Genomic DNA, 20,378 nt, shown 5'->3' on the forward strand with positions numbered 1-20,378 from the left:
ACTGTGTGTTGCCTCTTAATAAAATGACCTTCCCTGGAAAGATGCAGTATAGCTTTTTAGATGATTCAAGGTGATTAAAATGTTTCAGGTTGATCCACATTAATTCTTTCTATATGTTCTGCTTTTCTGAAAAATCCAGAAATGTTTTAGGGCCAAACTGTGTTAATATAGCTCTAATGATTACGATTCAATGCAATTTGTAATGTACTTGAGGAAATAGAGCTTATCAACTTGAATGAGAATTCACCTTCTCTGGAACAAAAGATCTTATGTCACACCTGTAAGCAAGATTCCTAAATCTTTTGGATAATTCAGAAAATCTTAATTTTTTACATACATTTTCTACAGGGCAGGTTGATGATTGTGCACAACCTCTTACAAGTGAAAGGCTCAACAGAGCAGGCACAGCTGCAGCAATGCCGTATTAATTCCTCCCAAAAGACCAGAATACCAGATCTGCTATTCCTGACCCCACCAGGCCATAGTAAAGAGTCATTTATAGTTGACTGGTGATGGACTGAAATGATCCATCCCTGCAACTCTGACCTCAGGGTACGGCAAGGCTCAAAAGGAGTTGGAGTTCACTGAGACATCTCTTCCCAGTTTATTTCAGATTTGGTGAAGCATGAGGTCTTCTGTTTAGGATTTTATTATCTAATCTGTTCTCTAACATGCTACATTAAAAACAAACACTCGTCATCTATTTCCAGACACAGAAATAGTCCTATATTTCCTCCACCATTGTACAATGAATTCCAGCCACAAACACTGTTTTTTCACCATCCCTCATGTCCTGTTTAGAATGAAGAATGACTCTCTGTTTGGCCTGGATATGGTTATTTACAAGTGTTTTTGAAATGTCTAGGACCAAGAAGGAAAGAGGAGAAAAAAGGCCAAAGGTACTGAAGGTGGGAAAGGATCATTAGCAATTGTTTGTTTTATTTAAAGTAAAAGTTCAGTCTGGTGCTGTTTTAAAAAAATAAACCCATGTACTTTACTGCATGTGCTCTGGCCCAGCGTGGGCTGTTTTGGGGAGGGGACTGCAGTGAAAGGTGGGATCATTTTGCACTGAAAATGTGCTGGGTCTAGTTAGGGTATTTACTAATTGATGCTTGTGAGAACCAGCATGGCTGAGCCATCCAGGGACTGGCGTTAATTTTTCATGTTTCATTTATGTTTCTTTTAGTGAAATCTGTAAATGACAGAGCTCATGCACTCACCAGTCCCAGCTGGTACTGTGCAGGAGGTCTTGCTCTGCATGGCGAGTCATGAACAAAAGTGGATTAGCAAAGCTGGCTCAGATGCCATTACCAACGGGACCTGACCCTTCCCTGAGTTGGAAACCTCTTGGAGAAATATCCAGCTCATGTCAGATTTCATGCTTCATCTCAGGTCTGCAGAGAGTGGGAGTGGGCTGACAGGGTGACCACCTCGAGCCTCCATGCCAGGGCCAGCCCCAAGCCTTGCTGCCTGACAGCAATTGCAATATCGCAGCACTGCTGTCAGAACAGGAGGACCGGAGACAAGCTGAAAATCTGTGTCTCTCTTCCCTCATCACTACCTCATTAACATCTCAAGCAAAAATAGCCTCTTGAAATGCTTCATCCTTCAAACTTTCCTGGCTTTCCTGCAGAAATGAGCACTTGCTTTCACTTCAGAAGGCAGTCTGAAAATAAACATAGCTTCCAGGCCCACTTAATCAAGAAGTCTACAGCCTTTATTTATTTACTCAATTTTGGGGGCAGACCAGTCTTGAAACTCTCTGTTTTCAGTAGCTCTAGGGGCCTTCTGGTCTTTCTGTAACATTGTTGTTTGCTTAGTTCTTTCGCTTGGTTCCCTGTCTTCCAAAGCTCTCTCTTCAGACACCTTCCCATCTTCTGAGTCTCCCTTTCCAGGAAACAGTATGTGTATTAACACAGGCTGGGGGTTTCCCATCTTCATCCCTTCGTACTCTTTAGCCTCTTCAGATGGTGGTAAGGGAGAGAAGAGGCTAGAAGTGAGGGCTGGGGAAGGAGGAAATGTGAAACCCTGCCTGCTCCAAACCCTACATCCAGATAAAGCTCAAGTTCCAGATGTGGGCCCCAAAGGGTGTATGGTCAAAAACTATCACTAAACTGTTTTTTTCCAGCATACAGACTCTTCTCAATTTCCATCTGGAAAACTTAACTTTCCTAACACGTGATATGTTCAGAGAGCTTCTGTTTTTGATAAGACTGTATTTTCCGTCAAGGAGAATTTTTCAGTTAAACATATTTGATTAGATCCAATGTTGCACATATGCTACTCTGCCACTGTGCCTTGGACACCTTACATAAAAACACTCAGAACACCCAAGGGTCCTTTCTAGTTTTCAGCTCATTGTAAGGTAGAAAGCTTTCTCTTTTGTTTTGACAGGAGGAGGATACCAGAGCACAGTGAGACTTGCCTTGTTTCTGTTAGTTTTTTTCCCTGAGCACTAATTTCTTCTAAACAATCCAGAAAATATTTCTCTTCAAGGTAGAATCCTGCACACTCATTAAGTCCTGTCATCTTACTGCCTGATTGCACTGCTGGCTTGGAATGAAGTGGGGATTTCATTATTCCTATTATTCCTTTGAGGCAGAAAGTTCATGATCAAGGTGAGGAAACAGGTTTTAATGAGGAAAAAGCAGAACTAACGTTACCATAGAAGGCTGCAGCAGTTCTTCAAGAAAGACAAGGTGCAGAGTTTACTGAGCCATACCTGTTATAAACCTGCTGCACTCTGATCAAGGTGCCTGCTGGTAGGCTTCCAGGGATTTATATTGGCCAAATACACTTAATTTGCAAGACAAAACAAAAATGTCAAGAGTTTTGTGTGTGTGGTCTGACTGAGGAGTGCTGTTTTCTGAGTTATTTGATTTGGAGAGAGGAAAAGCATATTGTGGGCCAGTTTATTTTACTACTCAGTAAAGAAAAGAAATGCCTTAGGGCCCCAATTAGTGTGTAGCAGTATCACATGGGGATTGCAATGGGCAGGACACAGAAGTAAAATATTTTCACTCTAACAGTGAGGAGAGGTTCCCATCAAGGAGGAACACCTGAGCTGGGGTTGGTGCTGGCTACCCTAGGAGGCGTACATGGGTTTGGTTTTTCACTTTTTACTATGCCTTATTCAAAGCATCTTCCTTCAGGCTTGTTTTGTTGCATGATGTATCAACAACCCGCACTTGATACACAAGCAGAGAATTGATAGTATTGACATCATGTTTGAGACCAATCCACTCCCACTGGGTTCCATCAGCGCTGTGGTTCTGTGTAGAACATGCACCTCCTGTGGCAGGCAATAGCTGCCCAAAAAGAAGAGAACTTGAACTGTTCATCTCCAGGTTAGCAGTTTCGACAGACACATAGAAGTGGGTCACAGGACTGGTAGGTATTGAGCCTAACAATGATAATATTACCCTTGGCTAAAGCCAATGTACAGAGTCCTGGTTTTGTAGCTGCTTAACAATGAACTGGATTTTCAGTGAATCAGCATTTTCCTTCTGGTGCTGAGACTCCAAATTCCTTTAGGATTCTTTGTTTCCAGTATTGCTCTTAGAGATTCTGTGGTAATGCTTCCTTATTGCATCACAGCCCCAATGTGAATGCACTGTGGGGACAGAAAGGACAATGAATAAAGGACTGAGGGATGCAAAAGAAACATCTTTTGAGTTCTTAGATCTCCTGGGGGATCACAGTGTCCCTGGGAGAGCTACAGGCAGTATGAACACTCTCCATCAGGAAGCCACAGCCAATCCTCTCCCTTGGATCTGCTGCAGGCAGCTGCAGGCAGAGCCATCAAGCCACAGCTGACAGTAAGGCTCATATGGGAATTCTGCATTTATAAGCAAGTAGGGTTGCTACCAGGGCTTAATAAAGACATTTCTTTGAGTCAGAAACAAGAGCAAATGTAAACATTTATAGATGCTCTGTACAAGCACTTAAAGGCATTTGTATAGCACATAGCATCCCAGCATTATCTCAGACACAATTCAAAAGAAAGAGTTCTCCCAACATGCATATAAAATTATTCTTGCCTTTGCAGCATAATGGTGTAGCCAAACCTAATACACAGTGAGATTGTTGGGATCACAGTGGGGACCTCAGCCTTAACTTTCCCGAAACACATAGTGTACTGGGAGGGAGAGAGCGTCTTAGCACAGTGAGGCCAGCGAGGGAGTAGTCAACCGACCTGCCTGGGACAAACTCTATTCTCTGTCCCTGTGCGCATAACTGTGTTGGTTTTGTTTCATTGTTTCACACTGTGCAGCTGGCTTTGGCCAGCAAGTTCATGATGCTTTCCTTCCACACTTTCAGAAGTGAAAAACACCTTAGGGAAGATGCAGTTGGCATTGGAGGGCTTCCTGCCCACAGGAGCTGCCTTCTCCTCAAATGTCTTGCTGGACATGTCTTGCTGGACCTATCTTTCTTGTCCTGAAATGGACTTGCTGGACTTGTATACCTGCAAAGGGAAAATAAGTAAGCCTTACAACAGGCTTCAGTTGCTCAGGCAAAAGCCTGGATTTCCAGGGCCCATAAGGTCCTAGGCACTGCTGGTGCGTCAGCTGCAGCCTGAGCTGCATCTGGAGAGGAGCAGTGCTGCTGAGCGCAGTAGAGTGAAAGCAGGGAGGGTGAAGCACTGCAAACAGAAATCTGGCCATGGTGCTATGCTGAGTATTTCTTTGTTGCCACAGTTGCCATAGTATTTTAATAACTGTGGGGGATTTAGTGGCCCTTCTGGAAGATGGCAGCACTGGTACAGCTGGGTTCGTGCCACACACATCAGTGCCAATGTTTTCTAGTGAGGTACCTTTCTTTTAGAAACCAAGGGGAAATCTATTTTGTGCCTTGTTTTATGAGCCTCCTATACCAGTGTATTCATACATGTTGGTAGGTTTGTCTTTCACTGTTCTCTGGTTACAAGACTGGTTTGTCTCCAGTATGCAATATCCTTCATTTACAGCAGGGGATCAAAGCAAATGCAGCAAAAAAGTGAATTGTGTACCCCTACAGGACATGAACAAGTCCTTCTATGTTACTTTCCGGTATCTGTCATTCAGCTCAGATGTAGTCAGAAGCATCAAGTTCCATTCAACAGAAACATCTATTCCATTCAACTTTCTGTACAAAGTGGCAAAGAAAAAGTGGCTCTTCACACTCTTCAGTGGCCTTTGCAGCTGCACATAGGAAGCATTCAAAAAGGTTTCTCCCAATGCACAAAGCCCATTTGGTGACTCTTGGTGAATGTGGTTTCCCTGATTTATTTCAAAACTTCTCCATTTCAGGCTGGTACAGAATGTACTGAAGAATCCAGTTTCAAAATGCTACCCTTCCAACGGTTAAACAGTTGTTTTCTAGTCCTTTCCTCTAATTCTTCTTGTTTTTTTGGTAGAGACTATCAAGAGACTTGGGAAACCATAAACAGAAATATTGTTTAAGTTTATCTTAAGAGAATATGAGATGTTGGCTCAAGGAACTTTGTTGATTATCTTGGCTAGCCTTGGACATTTCCTTTGGCATATCTATAATTGCTTTAAGAAACATGTTCGTGCCGAGCCAACTTCTAATACTCTAGTTTTGATATACACAACCACGTTCTGCCCCCTGCCTTATTGGGACTGCCCCAGTGTAATAGAAGTGTAATTTGTCCCACAGCTCTCAGGCATTTGATTTCTTAATTATAACTTCCTTATTGCTTTCAGGGTATTTGTATCTTGGACAAAATTTTAAAATTCTGGTGGAGATAGTTAATAGGAGGGGGAGGGAGAAAAGGAAACTACACAATATATCTAATAAATATGTGACATCTAATTTAAAACTCTGTTGATTTCTTTCAACAAAAGGGAAAGAAAGAAATGCAGCCATGTTCCCTTTTCCCCAGGATATTGTTGCAAAACTTGAATCCACTGAAATTTATAGGGAGATGTAATTAATTAACTTCAAATACCAGATGAGCTCATGGATTCAATATATCTCCATTCTGACGTGGATATAAAAAAAGCAATTGATTGATGACCACAACCTTGCACAGGTATTTGAGGACTTTTACTTACTAGTAACAGCTTTTTCAGAGATTCTATATCATCAGCCCACAAAATGACTTCAAAGTCAGTGTCTGGTATTCATTATTGGTACTGCAGATGAAGCCTATGGGCTGCAGCCTTGGTGCTATTAAGTCACTTGCAGTTTAGTCACTGACTCAGTTGCACCCAGATTTCATTCTGGTGCTTCTTTTGATAAAATTCTTTAATAAGCAAAACCCAATAAAATCTACATGACCAAAGACTATTGCATAATCTAAAGAGTTTGTGGAGTTAGGGAGGAGGCTGTGTCCTACCTTAAACATTGATCTGAATCACAGAGATGGAGGAAAGGAGAAAGAGAGGCTGGTCACAGAGGGAGCACAAAGGCAGCTGCAGGGGATTGTCACCGTGTATAAACTCTGTAGACTTTGAGCAGTTTGCTGTCTTTCAAATAAAGCTTATAGTAGGATGCTCCTACAATTTCAGACCTGCCCATTGATCCTACTCTCTCAGACATTGCAAAGGCACGGGTTTGAAGGTCATTTATACTGCTATAAATCCAGCACTCCTACAGCTAAATTTATAGCTGACTCCAGCTGCAGTTTAGTTCTTATAAATCATAACTCCAAGGTGAGGGGCATGATCTAGCCCTGAGAATAGAAATACCACTACTGCCATCTATTAACAGGCAAAGCAAAACACAGTCCTGTCCAGCCTAGTCACTTATAATGTCTGAGCTAGGATTGCCCACAGAGATGTTGATTTTGCCTTCTGCACAGGGTGACTCCAGCTATTTGATGATGAGACATTTTAAGTGTTAAGTCTATATTGTGCAACTGGATCACACTGTGTCACCCAGTGAAAAGTCCCCTGCAGCTGCAAATCAGAGAACATCCAGGTCAAAGACTCTTCTGAGGCCGGTTGCAGGGACTTCCCTGCTTTGTGCTCTTTGGGAGTGAGGTGTTAATATTTCCTCCAGAGGCAAAACAGGTCTTAGAAGCTCCTGGCTCTGGCAGATCTGCTTCATTCCCCAGCTATTGCCTGGTGGAACATTCCTGCAGCCTAGGTGATGGTTGATATGTTTTGCCTGCATCCTTTCACTGATGCAACTTATGAGGTGGCCCTACCTGAGTGTCCCTAGGAAAGCCCAAGCACAGGCAAGACTCTGAACCTCTTACAGCAGTTTTGCTATTGAAGACAGAGCTGCTTCCTTAGGTTTTTCAGTCATACCATGAGGGAGGTAGCCCTTGCATGCACCAGATGTAGTTCAGTAAAATGATGCATCTTTGGCAGTCAGTAGTTCAGACATGTACAAAAACTTAGATTCTTTTCACTGTTAAGTCTAGTTTAATTCGCAGAACAAAAAAAACCCAGGATGGGTCACATTCCTGGCTTTTGGGGGAACATTGATGGTTTTCATGGGGTTTCCACTGGTTAAACTGAATTAATTTCTATTGCCAGTGGAAGATCCAGACATCCTCTTCCACACTGATGGGAATGTGTCAGGGAGCTGTGCACAGAGTGTTTTACATATTGAACTTTTTAAGATTAATTCCAAACGAGCTCTGTGGTCCTGATTCCCTACCCCCTCCAAACAGCATAAATTGTGAGAGATCCTATGGAAACCATAGAATGTTTTTGTCGCATAGAGGAGAAGGGGGGTCCTTGATTAAATTCCCCTTTAAATATTGCATCAGAACTCCTGTGCAATACAGTACAGAGAGCAGACACTTCATTAGGAAACCCTTTATTTTGCTAATTGCATCTCTGAAATAATAAATTTTTTATGTTAAAAACCATAACCTGATCCACTGTCAAGCATGTGGAACAGGTTCCCCTTCTGGGTCCAAACAAAATAGCTTAATAGCCTGTTACAGACAGTTCTGTGAAAATAGGTGGATTTTTCAGTTTAAACTGCAGTACTAGGAAGGCAGTGACTCTGTCCCAGTGGTATTATACTTTGAAAAATGAGTGCTGTTGCATAACTCCAGTCCTGAGTTTCCTTGCATTGACACTTTTTTTTTCTCTACACTTGTTCCATTCACTTCCACTGAGCTTTAAAAAAAAAAGCTTTTAAGTCTGAGCATTGCTGTCAGGTCTTCTGGCTGCTCTTAGGAAGGACCTGTGTAATTGTCTGCTGGATGTAAATCACTATGGTGCTGTGAGAGCAGTCTCATCAGCAAAATGTGAAATTCATTTATGTCACCATGTTCTGTCCTGCCTTCATCAATTCCCTCACTTCAAAGCCTGACATCAGCAAAGAGTTTTAGAAAACTACCGTTAAAGTTCTGGGACTCCAGCAAGCCTTCCAGGTGAGAGTCTGATTCTGTGAACATGCTTTCGGGAACACTTGCAGAAACATTTATTCTGAAGTTTGGAGCAGCTCTGTGGTCAAACCCATTCACAAACAATTTCCATCTTCCAGTCCCCTTGCAGGCCCTCATCAATCACTTAGATCTATTTCATTTTTAAGGATTATTCACTTTTGAAAATAAAAGCTATCACGTGAGCAGCTTTGAGCATGTGTCAGGAAGAGATAAGTCACCCAAAGCTATGATGACCCACAAGGGTGCCTTAAATGGAGTCAGACTCATGGCTACACAGTCCTTATTAGGATCTTTCTATCCCTCTCTCTCTCACTTCCTTTTGGCGTTTGCTCTGTAAACTCAATAGCACCTGAGCAGGCATCTTGAACCTCACCAATCTTTGTGAAGTTCAAGTTGAGTTCAAATGTTCTAATTAAAATGTGCCCTTCCTCTCTGTCATTAGATAGCTGCAAACAGATGACTGGAGCTTCCTGACTGGGAAAGGTTGGTCAATGGCCTTATATCCAAGGGGTGAAACATCTCTGCTGGGAAACAAATCTTGACTCAAGTGGTCTGTGTAAGGACATTATTAACTCAGAGCAGTAGCAGGCGCATTAAGCCTTTAACTCTTCTCACCTTGGTCTTGTGGGAAAGGATTTTGTACTCCAGAGCTGCTATATGGGTCTCTGACTTCCTGATCAGATCTGATGTGAGGGACTGGCTCTTTGCCTGCAAGCACCCAGAATGGTAAGCACGTTACCTATTTATTGTTTTTTCTGGGAGTGAAATTTGCTCTTCCCACTGGAATAACACTGGGAACTGAAGGCAAAGGAGGAAGAGGAACTTTGTGAACAACTGACTTCCTGCTACAGCTGCTAAAAGAAAGAACTGGGTCATCCTAAAATGAAAAATGTGCATTCTTTTCAGAAACGTGCTGACCTTCAGTCATGCTGCACTATCTCTGCTCAAAAGCAATGATTCATTAAATTTTTGGCACTTTTCTGTCTTTAAAGAAACAACACACCAGTCTCCATGGACCTAAGTTTTCTTCAGAATGGGGAATCAAAACATATTCCCTCAAAAACATAAAAGCCAAATATTTTGAAAACTTTTCTGTTCATTTTTTTTTAAGCCAAAACTCAATACAGCTCTGCCATTGGCAGCACGAGCACATTTTTCAGGAAATGGCTGGTTACAGCTGAACTTTTGAGCCATTCAGAGTACACTTCACAGAATCACAGAATCACAGAATCACAGAATAACCAGGTTGGAAGAGACCCACCGGATCATCGAGTCCAACCGTTCCCATCAAACACTAAACCATATCCCTCAGCACCTCATCCACCCGTGCCTTAAACACCTCCAGGGAAGGTGACTCAACCACCTCCCTGGGCAGCCTGTTCCAGTGCCCAATGACCCTTTCTGTAAAGAATTTTTTCCTAACGTCTAGCCTAAACCTCCCCTGGCGGAGCTTGAGGCCATTCCCTCTTGTCCTGTCCCCTGTCAGCTTAAGCCTGTGCTGTTCATATTTCTTCATTGCTTCTTATTTTAAGAAGAGAGATGAGTACAAGATCTGCCCTATAGATGGGTCAATTGTAGCCCAAGCACTTCTCAAATCATAAACTAGAAAAGAGGTCTGGAGTCAGAAAGCACAGAGGATGAGACTCCAGAGGTGGTTGAATAGCTGTAATCTCAGTCCCAAGTTTCCCGTTTGCCCCTTAACCTATGCAATACAATCCCCACCATGGCTAATATGCCAAGACTGATCAAGGTCTTTTGAGCTCCAAGCCTGTGCTGCTAGAATTTTTTAGGAAGAACTGTGTCTTCATCAGCTACAGCTGTAATGGTCCCATTGCCACTTCTGAATGACGGGAAGGGCAATCCTGCAGGGTGCTCAGCAGTGAACCACTGACAATCTCCTCTTCCTAAGGGATTACTGTACCCTTTGCAGAACCTGATTTATTTCTCCTCTATTTACATACGTTTTGGCTGTGGCTCCATGAACAGCCCATGTTGGCAGAATCTGGGGCTAGTGCTGGAAGCAGTAGCACAGCTTTGCTCTGCCCTTCAGGTCCTTTTTCCTTTCTTATACCAATGCAAGAGGTGCAACAATAAGAAACAGTTACTTCCACCTTCCTAATCCAGTGTATGGCAGACTAGTTGTGTTTCTTTTGGGAATAGGGTTGCCTGAAGGGGCTACAGAAGATCATTTCCCCATGGAAGCTTTCATTTCAGTTGCTGATGCAACCCATCACTAAACAACTAGAGGCTCATTTGCCTACAAATGTTTTTATTGCAGTAGTAATGTTGTTGAAGCTGTGATGAAAGGATATAGACCAGTCAAGGTTTGCAGGGAAAGATAACATCTTTTATTAGAGTAGCTAATATTGTTGGAAAAAACAGACACACTTTTGGAAGCAATATTATCCTTTATTATCTCACTGTTCTCCCTCCCTTGTGACCCCCTACCATCCTTCATCTGAAACAATAAACACTTGTAAAGTGGAAGGAAACCTGACCCTCTGGGGCAGGTAAGAGACAGAGACTTGTGTCTGACTCCTGATCCTCAGACCTCTCCCACTGGTATTGGTAAGAAATCCCCCAGTGCTCAAGGGCACTTCATGGCCCCTGCCTGCCCTGCTGTTCTGTGCCAGAAACAACAAAAATCAGAAAACCCTCTCACAGGGGTGTTGGCTGTGAGTCTTTCTGATTAGAGTCTCTAGACTGGCCTCTATGTGCCCCTCCATTAGCACCTTGTGTGTCAGAGAGAGCCCACTGGAAGTTGGAATTTATGGCCTTATAATGTGCTTAGCATGCAGGGGAGAGATGTTAAGCTAGATATCAGGAAAAACTTTCCGCAGCATGGTTACTGAGGCACCAGAAAGGATTTGTATGGGGTCGTTGCAGAATCTCCTTTGCCAAAGACTGTCAAAGAGGTTAGAGGAATATTTGTCAAAAATGACTTCACCTAAAAATACCTTATGTTGCCTGGGGGCAGGGAGATAGACCAAGTCAAAATGATGTCAGCTCCTTTTCTAGGAGACCACTTTCATTTTGAGGCTGTCCATTTGCCTGTCATGTCTTTGCAGGCCAGTCTCAGATCTGCAGTCTTCCTCTGCTGATTTGGCACAAGGACCAGGGAGCTGATTTCAGTGCTCTACGAATTTGGAGATGCACGCTTTCCACCTGACTGTCCCGTAGGGAAGAAGAACACTGAGAAGAGCAGTCACATGTAACCTAACCAGGGTGGTTTTGGGCCTTCCTACAACTTTCACCCAAGTGAGGCATCTCTAGCTCTGGGTGATGTAGTCTTTAAGCCCTTTCTCAGATAAACAGAGAAGGAGAACTGTCTCCTCACTCTTGATGAATTGCCAACAGGTTTTTAGGAATGGGTCTCAGAGAAGCACCTTGTCAGAGACGGCAAGAGGGGGAAGAGGGAGGAGAGGGTCATAATGTGGGTTTTGATGGCACTTTTCAACACCACCAGAAGGGTATGATAGAGACCAGGCCTTACGTAATTTGCCTAGACTAGGAATAACACCCACAAGGGGATGGTACAGAGTCTGGGGTGACAGCTGGATGTCAGAGGGGATGCACATGGTTTAAATTAAAGCAATATAAGGATTTTGAGAGTGGGGAAGTCTCATGCTGATGGGGACAAAAGTGCTGCCAAACCTATTCAGGGCAGAATTTCAACTGCTTGAATGACCACATGCTATGTTATCTCCATGTTATTTCATACCACAGTAATACGTCCATGCTCTGATTGCAGCCCAGGGCAGAAATGACCCAGGAGCTCTGCTCAAATCAGAGAATATTGCCTCGTTTCAGGAGCCAGGGACAATAGATACGTGTAAGGACAGGCTACTCAGCTTCTGTTTGTGAATGAAGCTGACCATCACTAGAAGATCTTCCATTTCCAGAGAGTATCTTAAGCTGGCTGAAAACCTCTTAGCAAAAAATTATCTGGTTGGTTCAAAGAAAGGAGGGAGGGAAAGAAGAAGGGAGGGAATGATGGAGAGGTTGTGAAAACATGTCAGTTTAAACAGAAACTTGTTTTCATTAGTGTCAAAGTTTTCTTTCTAGCTCTTGTTCTGATTCATATCAGCTTTTTGACTGTATTAGAAGTCTAGATTAATTTCATATTAGTGTTTTAGGTTCTATTAGTATTATTTAAGCTGTACAATGTTTTTAAACAAAAACTCCGCCACCTGCCCTCTCCTTGGATGTTATTGTTAACCTGAGTTCTTTCAGTCACTGGTTTTAATTCCTTTCAGGTTAACTAAAATGTCCAGATTTCCAGGGCAGTAAATGTAGAACAGCTTGTTTCTCTGACAGTTGGCACCCTTTAAACTGTAAAACTTCTGTCCTATGTCATCCTGCACTTGTAGAATTTCATAGTGCACTTCATGAAGAAGATGGGCTTCACTAGGGTCTGTCTTGTAGGTCCCTGGGAGTGAGCAGATGTTTGTGAAAGCATTTTGAAAGGCTTTTAACTAAGAGGGCAATCCATAAGATAAAAGTAAAGAAATAAAAATAGACAAATTCAAAATGGATCAGAGGAAACACTTTTCTAGCCAATGTGTGATCAAGCTATCAAACACCTATATAATATTGTTAGATAATAAGCATATTGAAAGTTGTAAATAATGAATGATAAATTTGTTTTAAAGGATTATTAAGCCCTCTGGTTTCAGGTTTGAGGCTGATCTTTATTAGGACATGTAAGGAGTCCTTCTTGAGAGTTGAGCATTTCATTATCTCCTGCTTTGGAAGGTATCTTTCCTAAAAGCACAGGTGCCTGCTAGCTGTTGTCAGAAGACAAGGAACCACACTACATGAACTTCCTTCTACAGTGCTGTCTTATTCATACTCTCTAAAACTGGGCAGACATTGAGGTAAAATATTTGGCAGTAATTAAAAAGGAGCGGATAAATCTGTGGATAACAAAAATATCCTGAATCTCATTGATCTCTTTCCAGGGTTGCAATTCTGCATTAGATAAATCGAGATCTTCATATATTTACACTTTTTTAGAGCAAAAGTCTCCTTGAGGCTCAAAGATGGTCTGCATATTTGCAGAGACCTGTGGCCATCTATCCTTCCAGTATGTAGGCAGAGCAATGACACCAGGAACAATTTAAGGTCAGGATGTGGCTGCCTAAATGGGGATTTCAGTTTTTGCATGATGTGCCCCAAATATTAGAGAACCTAAAGGAAAGACTAATTTCTTTTCATGGCTTTGGGCCCATAAAAACTTGTGATCAAAATGACCCACAGTATGTTCCAGCTTATTCTGTCTGCCAATGCTGCATGTTCCCTCTCACAGAGCTGATATACTGATAGGCCATATATTATTTTACATTATCTCTGGTGTCATCTGTCTGCTCTAATTGGAGCTGACTGAGTCTCTGATCTATTGAGACTACACATCTCTGAATTCACACCTCTCTTGGCCGCAGTAGCTGCTAAAAAGAGCTCTAGGGACAACTGACATTCTTGACTGCCAGCCCAAATGTGTCAGCTGGAATAAAGACTATTTCCCAAATGACATTCCGTCCCCCACAGAGATTTTGGCAGTCATCCCTTGCTGCCACATCCAGTCAAGAACATCTGGCGGTCAGATCAGACAGAGGCAGAGTTCTCTGTGACCCCTGATCCTGGCTGCCCTGTCCCTACCCCTAAAAGGAGGGGCTGCTATTGTCTACTGAATTGGCCAGTGGCCTCAGGCTGGTTCCCACGATCATCCTTCCACCTGGGAGGCTGGCTGGTCTTGAGCCGGCAGCACTAGCTGCAAGGTCAGGGGTTGAACGGAGCACAGAGCCACCCACGAGGCAGCATTCCCTCCAGGAAACTTCGGGTCCTGTTCCCCATGTGTTGGTAGAAGCAGTGCTCAACCCGTGCTGCATGCAGGCTGCCCCGTGCTGCAGTCAGGCAGTCCCTAGGACTCTTGTTCTGGCTGATGCATCAACAGACACTTATCTCACTACAGTGGTAAGGTGACCGTGGGTCAAATTCTGCTGTTGGTGATGTTGGCAAAAGGCCAGAACAGTTGCACTCAAGTCACAAGAATCCATTCCTGTGTGACTGAGAATTAGAGTTCATGTGCCTGGACTTGAGTCCTTATCACACAGAAATTTCCACCTTTGCATCCCCACCCAAGAATACAAAGAGTTAAGGGAATTAATGTCACTTTCCAGGTGGCTAAAAGAAAGCAAAAATCACTAATACATCTTAGCTTCCAGCCAACCTGCATTTAAGCAATTATGCATCAGCAAAAAAAAGTCTACTTAGAGTCTTAGCCACAAAGATTCCTCCAGAGTCCTTTCCATTGTGTGCTGGGGGTTCTGCACCTCCTCATTCTCTTTGTCTTCAGTAAAATTGGAGTCCATCTGCTCTGTCCAGAGCACTGCAGCTCAGGGAATCTCACATCACTCCTGTCTCAGCCAGAGATGAGCCTGAGCCACACATTTTTGGATGGAGATGCCTATGTTTGTTTCCCAGTTGTAGATTTACAGGAGGAGGAGAGGAGTTGTCTCAACTTTGCCCCAGTTCCTTAAAAACAAAAAGCCAGTAAGGAAAATGGCTGCAGCTGTGGATGAGGCCACATCCCTGCTCTAAATAGCAATGGGCTGTTGTGTCACTCCTGGAGAGTTAAAATGTCTCTACTGCAATGGGTAAATGGGGAGTGAGGGTTTCCTCACAAAAGAGGAGCTCATGCTGAAGGCATCAGCAAGGCATCCTTCACAGCAGGGCAGCCTCTCTACTGACTCTCCTGCCTGCACTGCCCAGGCCGTGAAGACACTAGGAAACAGGCACCTGTCCCTGGCAGACAACTGTAGAAACCAAGGTGAGGATGAATGGATGACCTGAGCTCCTGATGCAAGGGCTGGAGATAAGTCCAGGGGCCAGTGCCTGGGGCATGGTGACCCTCCCTGAACTCTGTTTCTGGAAGTCCACTTTCTGCCCACTCTGCTACTCCCTGCCCTTCAGAAAGGCAGAAAACAGAGGGAGGAAGCAATCCAAAGAGGGATGAGTCTGAGAAATTGCTGTGAAGCAGATGTCTGGGAATAATTACAAGAACACTCTCAACCTTCCCGGGGCAGCTGAAAGCTTTACTGCCAACAGCACTTGGCTGCCAGTCTCCCATTGCTGTTTGAATGATGATAATGGTCTTCGCTACTTCTTCTCCACACGTTCTCCCCCTCTCCATGGGGGTGGGCTCTCCTTGGCAAACACAAAGCTCTTGTTATAAGGAGTTGTTGGCAGCAAGGACCAGGATTGAACAGAAGAGGGAGAGAGGGTAAGGTCCCTCCTCAAGCTAATAACCACCAGCAATGGCCCCTGCTGCAGCATTTATGCTCCTTACATAGCCACTTGGGGTGCCTTTAATAGGCAACACTTGTCTATTAACAAACACTGAACTTTGATAGGAAGCAAAGGGTCAAAAACATCCAGTGCCTGTAGGAAGGAAAAAAAAGTGTTTTTTTCCTTGTGGTAGCACCAACCAGAGTCCATTGACTCAGTCCCTGCCACAGAAGTCTAAGAGGCAGGTGCCCTCTGACATGGCGTGTCACTTGTCTTTGCAAGGAGCACATTGCTACAGCGTTCTAGTTACTCAAGGCTTGTCTCAACTTTGTGCAAAGGGTCGCTGCCCCTGGACTTAAATCCAGCACTTTCCTCACTTTGTACTTCCTTGCTGCAAAACAGTGAAGTAGAGTTTTCTGTCCTGCAGCACCTCTTACTCTGAGTGCATGCAGAATTAGAGACACACACCAAGCTTCCTAGAGGTGAATTTCTCCTTCAGCAGTAGTGTTCCCACCCTTGCCTGATATATGAGAGCAAATGACTTTTCTACCTATAGGGTTTCAGGTTGTGGTGGTTATATTTCTGACATGAAGCTTGACAAATAATAGTAACAAATAATCAAATATGCAGAAATTTGTGGACGTGTTTAAATTGTGCCCCAACCCATTTACATGATAGACTTAGCTTAGTCCGGTGGAACCCGGAGTTCACAGATGACACCTCTCAGAATTAGTTTTCTGTCTGTAAAGAAGGTATAGAGACACAAGTACCTTCCTTTGCAGAGGATAGGGAACTATTCCGACTCCCAGATACAAAATCATGTTGTGGATGATCCAAGTTTGTCATTTCTTTGGACTAAAAATCCTCAGACTTCTCCAGAAACTTTCAATGCTCATATACAGGTCTGTTAAGCACATGTGATAGCTCTAACATCAGCCTTACTGAATATATAAATTAGTATCAGAGCTACTGAACAGAAAGCTAGTGGATCGAGTCATCTCACTGGCAAATAGCGAGATAGTCATAAACCAGTGAGCCCTAAAAATCTCGTTCCACAGTAGCCATCTTCCTGGTTCATTGGTGTGGTATTCTGTGTGGATTTTCTTCTGTCAGCCACCTAGGCTTGAATACTGGGCCCCTCGCTCCCTGTGGGACACAGAGTTGTTGGATTTCAGTAGACTTTGGCATGAGTAAAAGCCAAGTGATCCTTCCTTAAACTTACTCAAAAATGAGAAGCAGGCACAAGCAGGCCTGCACAAGCCAAGAAAAATTTCTCTGTAAATCTCCCCGTGCCTTTTGGTGGGATTAGTAACAGCACACAACTATTTTGCAACACAAATGCTTATGTACTCATTTTGGCCACTTTCAAGCAGAGGAAACATGCAGGCAGCTTCATTACCCACAGAGAAAAGCAAATTTAGTGCAATTAATGGACTTCTTTCAGATCAAAATGGTAAAATGCAGCAAACAGATAAACCCCATGCCAAAGCATTTCCTGAAGAAAATTTTACTACAGCAAGGCTTCACTCTCACAGGCCTTTCATGTTCTTTGCATTACAAAGCCATGGGCTGACTTATCCAAAATGATCTGCCCTCTAGAACTGTGCTGCTTCCCTTTTGGTTTTTCGTTACAAAACCTCAAGGTTCTTAAATCTCCTTAATAAAAGTTCTCAGGGGGTTGACTGGAGTAGATGAGAGAAGACATCCAAGCACAGCATCCACTACCAGTTCTCCCTTCACATAGTGGAAGACATAGAAACCTGGGTTAGTCTTGTCTCAAGCCCGGTGAACTTGCCAGATATAGAGCTACAAGGCCGAAGATCCACGACACCTTTCTTCCCACACCCGCTTGCTCTCCCCCTGCCAAGCCTGTCCTTACTGGATGCTGACTTGGTTGTGAGCAAGCATCTTTGCTCTAAAGGCAAAATGTAGTTTTTACTGAAGCCATGGGAGCAACTCAGTAGCACAGCTTACAGTGGGGTTTGCAGTTAAGGAAGGACTCAATCTTCTTAATGGTGGAGGTGCTGATTGGAGCACTAGTTCTGTTTTTCTTTGCAGAAATAGACCACCAAAACAAAAATGAATGAATTAATATTCTAACGGAAATTTGTCATTAATAATAAAAGGGTGACAAAAAGTCAGACCATTGCTGATCTGAAAAGCTGTCATGCAGCTTCACAGGAGCAGCAGCTGGAATGTTTCATGATGCTCATCTCCACTCCTTCATGGGCTGAGAAACATGGGTGAGCTATAGCCCTCAGTGTGCAAGGTAGCTTGGGCTCACAGCCTCATCAGGGAAGCTGCACACCCAAACACGGGCAGCGGCACTTGGATTAATTTCTGGAGACTGAAGGGTCATCAAAACACAGTGGCATCAGAAGAAAGGCAGGTTAGTCACAAGTAGTGACAATGCTATATCTATCACTTTGCCCTCACATGGAAATCCTCAGGTTTTACTGGAACATGGAGTGGCATGGTACAACCCAGGAATAGGAAATAATCTGTTTTTAGATGTCTGTGTTTTTCTATTGTTTGCCAAAACTCATTTCCCTTCTCTGGCTGACCAGACATAAATAAAGTATACTTAAAAATAAAGACAATGCATATTACACATGTTGAAGCTGTATTAGATCATCTCACATGGCTCTGCTACAGAAGCAATAAGGCTGCCTGTATCCTTGGGGATCACCCTCATTTCTTGCTCCTCCCGCTCCACTGCCTCTCCCTTTGCCTGCTGTGATGTGCATTACTGCATAGCCACATAGATGCCAGAGAAAGGTAGAGAAATGGACACAAAGAACAGGAAAGGAGAAAGAAAGCCAGGGGAATGCATTGGTGTGCTGAGCTTCTTGACAATCCTTTTGGGGGCTTTAAATCTTTTGTTTCAAGTAGGCTTTCTTTGAATGAAAATGCCTAAGTAGGTTATCTAATACACAGGTGCAAAACCCTCAGCAAGAGCATGTAAGGTAGAAAATACAACTCCTGCGTCCCCCAGGACAGCAAGAAACAGCTGCTTTTGCTGGGCTCCTTCTGACCATATAAGTTATAAAGCTTTTCTCCTAAGACAAACTAAAAAAAGTGTCATTTGTTAAATGAATGGAATGCTACGTAGATGGTTGTCTCATATAGCTAATGCATTTCCAGGCCCCATGGTGGTACTCACTGATCTGTCTCCCCCTACATGTAAAAAATTCAGGACCAGAATTACAGACCTGAAGAGAAATTTTGCGTAAGACATTAGGATATTCCCCATGTTGCAGGTTATCTCTGCTTTTCAGCAGTTGTGAGAACAACAGCGACGTGGGAAGTTGTGACGGGTTGCTGCTTTTTCATTTGGGGTTTTAAAGATGCTTTGCAATCCTGGTGGTGATGAATAGTCAGGTTTGGCCTGATCTTTAATTAGAAGTGTCAAAAGTTTTGACAAACTCAAAAAAAATTAAAACCTTTTTTAAAGTATGCTTTTAATGATTTTCAAATTAAATCATGTTTTCCAAGATGAGAAACCCGTTCAAATTACTTTTTGTTTTAAAAATGCCAAGAATTATTGGCTTTGTCATGAATGGCTTGTAGAAGTGAACAATTCTGTATAAATTTTCTTGAAATATTTTCGTACTACAGATTATATGAGTTTTTCCTCATGCAGAAACTAGCCAAAAACTTCGCCAGCATGGGGCTAATCTGTGAGTATTTCATAAGTAGTTCATTCACTTGATGATACTACTGAGTAGCCCAGAGTATTTTGAGATCGCAAGGATGAGGACAAGGACCAGGAGAACATGGACCCATAGAACCATGGGTCGCTTTCAATGAAATACTTTAATATCTAGTAAAATACAGACTTGGTAAATTCCACAAAAACAAGATGAAAATGACAACTAGGTGTGTCTGCTCATTATGAAGAGGGATCATATTTCCTAAACCTGAAACATTGCAAAGGGGAGAAAAATCTGCATCAGAAAGCAAGGACTGTATTGAATTTCATATCTTTCTGGGGAGCCAGTTAGCTTAAATGGATACAGTAGTTAAGTTCTTCCTGGGTCTGGGGACATTTAAGGACAAGGAAAAATCACATTAATAGCTAGGACTTAATTTTCACATTTACACCTCCCCAACTCATAAAGACACACACCCTCTTCTGGTTTGTATACATATTTGTACATCACAAATTACCACATTTCTGGTAGTGTGTCAAATGTGCAGTTTCTGAACAGTGAGAGGGCCTGATCCAGGTAACATTGGGATCAGAAGGAACCAGCTGTTACCGTACACCACAGTTATCCCTGGGAGTAGGGTAATCTACTGGGGAGTGATGATGACATGCTGAGTACACAGCAGGACGGGGCCTCAGGAATCCCTTTCCTAACCAAACCCACATCACATCATGCTGTCTCTGAAATATTGTTAGGGCTCATTTTTTAACTCCATATTAATAAATATCTCCAGCTTCATCCTCTCCTCCTTAAAGCAGAACAAATATTTCACTGGTTTAACCTGTTGGTCATAAAACTGAACCTTTTGCAGTGACCTGTGTTTTTCCTCCTAACAATATTTCTGCTTTTATTGTTCCTATCGTGACTTTGCCTGCATGGCCCATCAAATAACAATGGTGCCTTCAAATAAGGGGTTTTGTACATTAGGTTGAAACAAAGTCATCAGGTGTGGGGGTTTTAATCTCTCCTTGTGTTTCTGTGGAAGCACCATGAGGTGGTAGTGACAGGAAAGGATGCTCTTGAGGTGA

This window comes from Phaenicophaeus curvirostris, chromosome 9 (genome assembly GCF_032191515.1).
Source record: "Phaenicophaeus curvirostris isolate KB17595 chromosome 9, BPBGC_Pcur_1.0, whole genome shotgun sequence".
Lineage (NCBI taxonomy): Eukaryota > Metazoa > Chordata > Aves > Cuculiformes > Cuculidae > Phaenicophaeus > Phaenicophaeus curvirostris.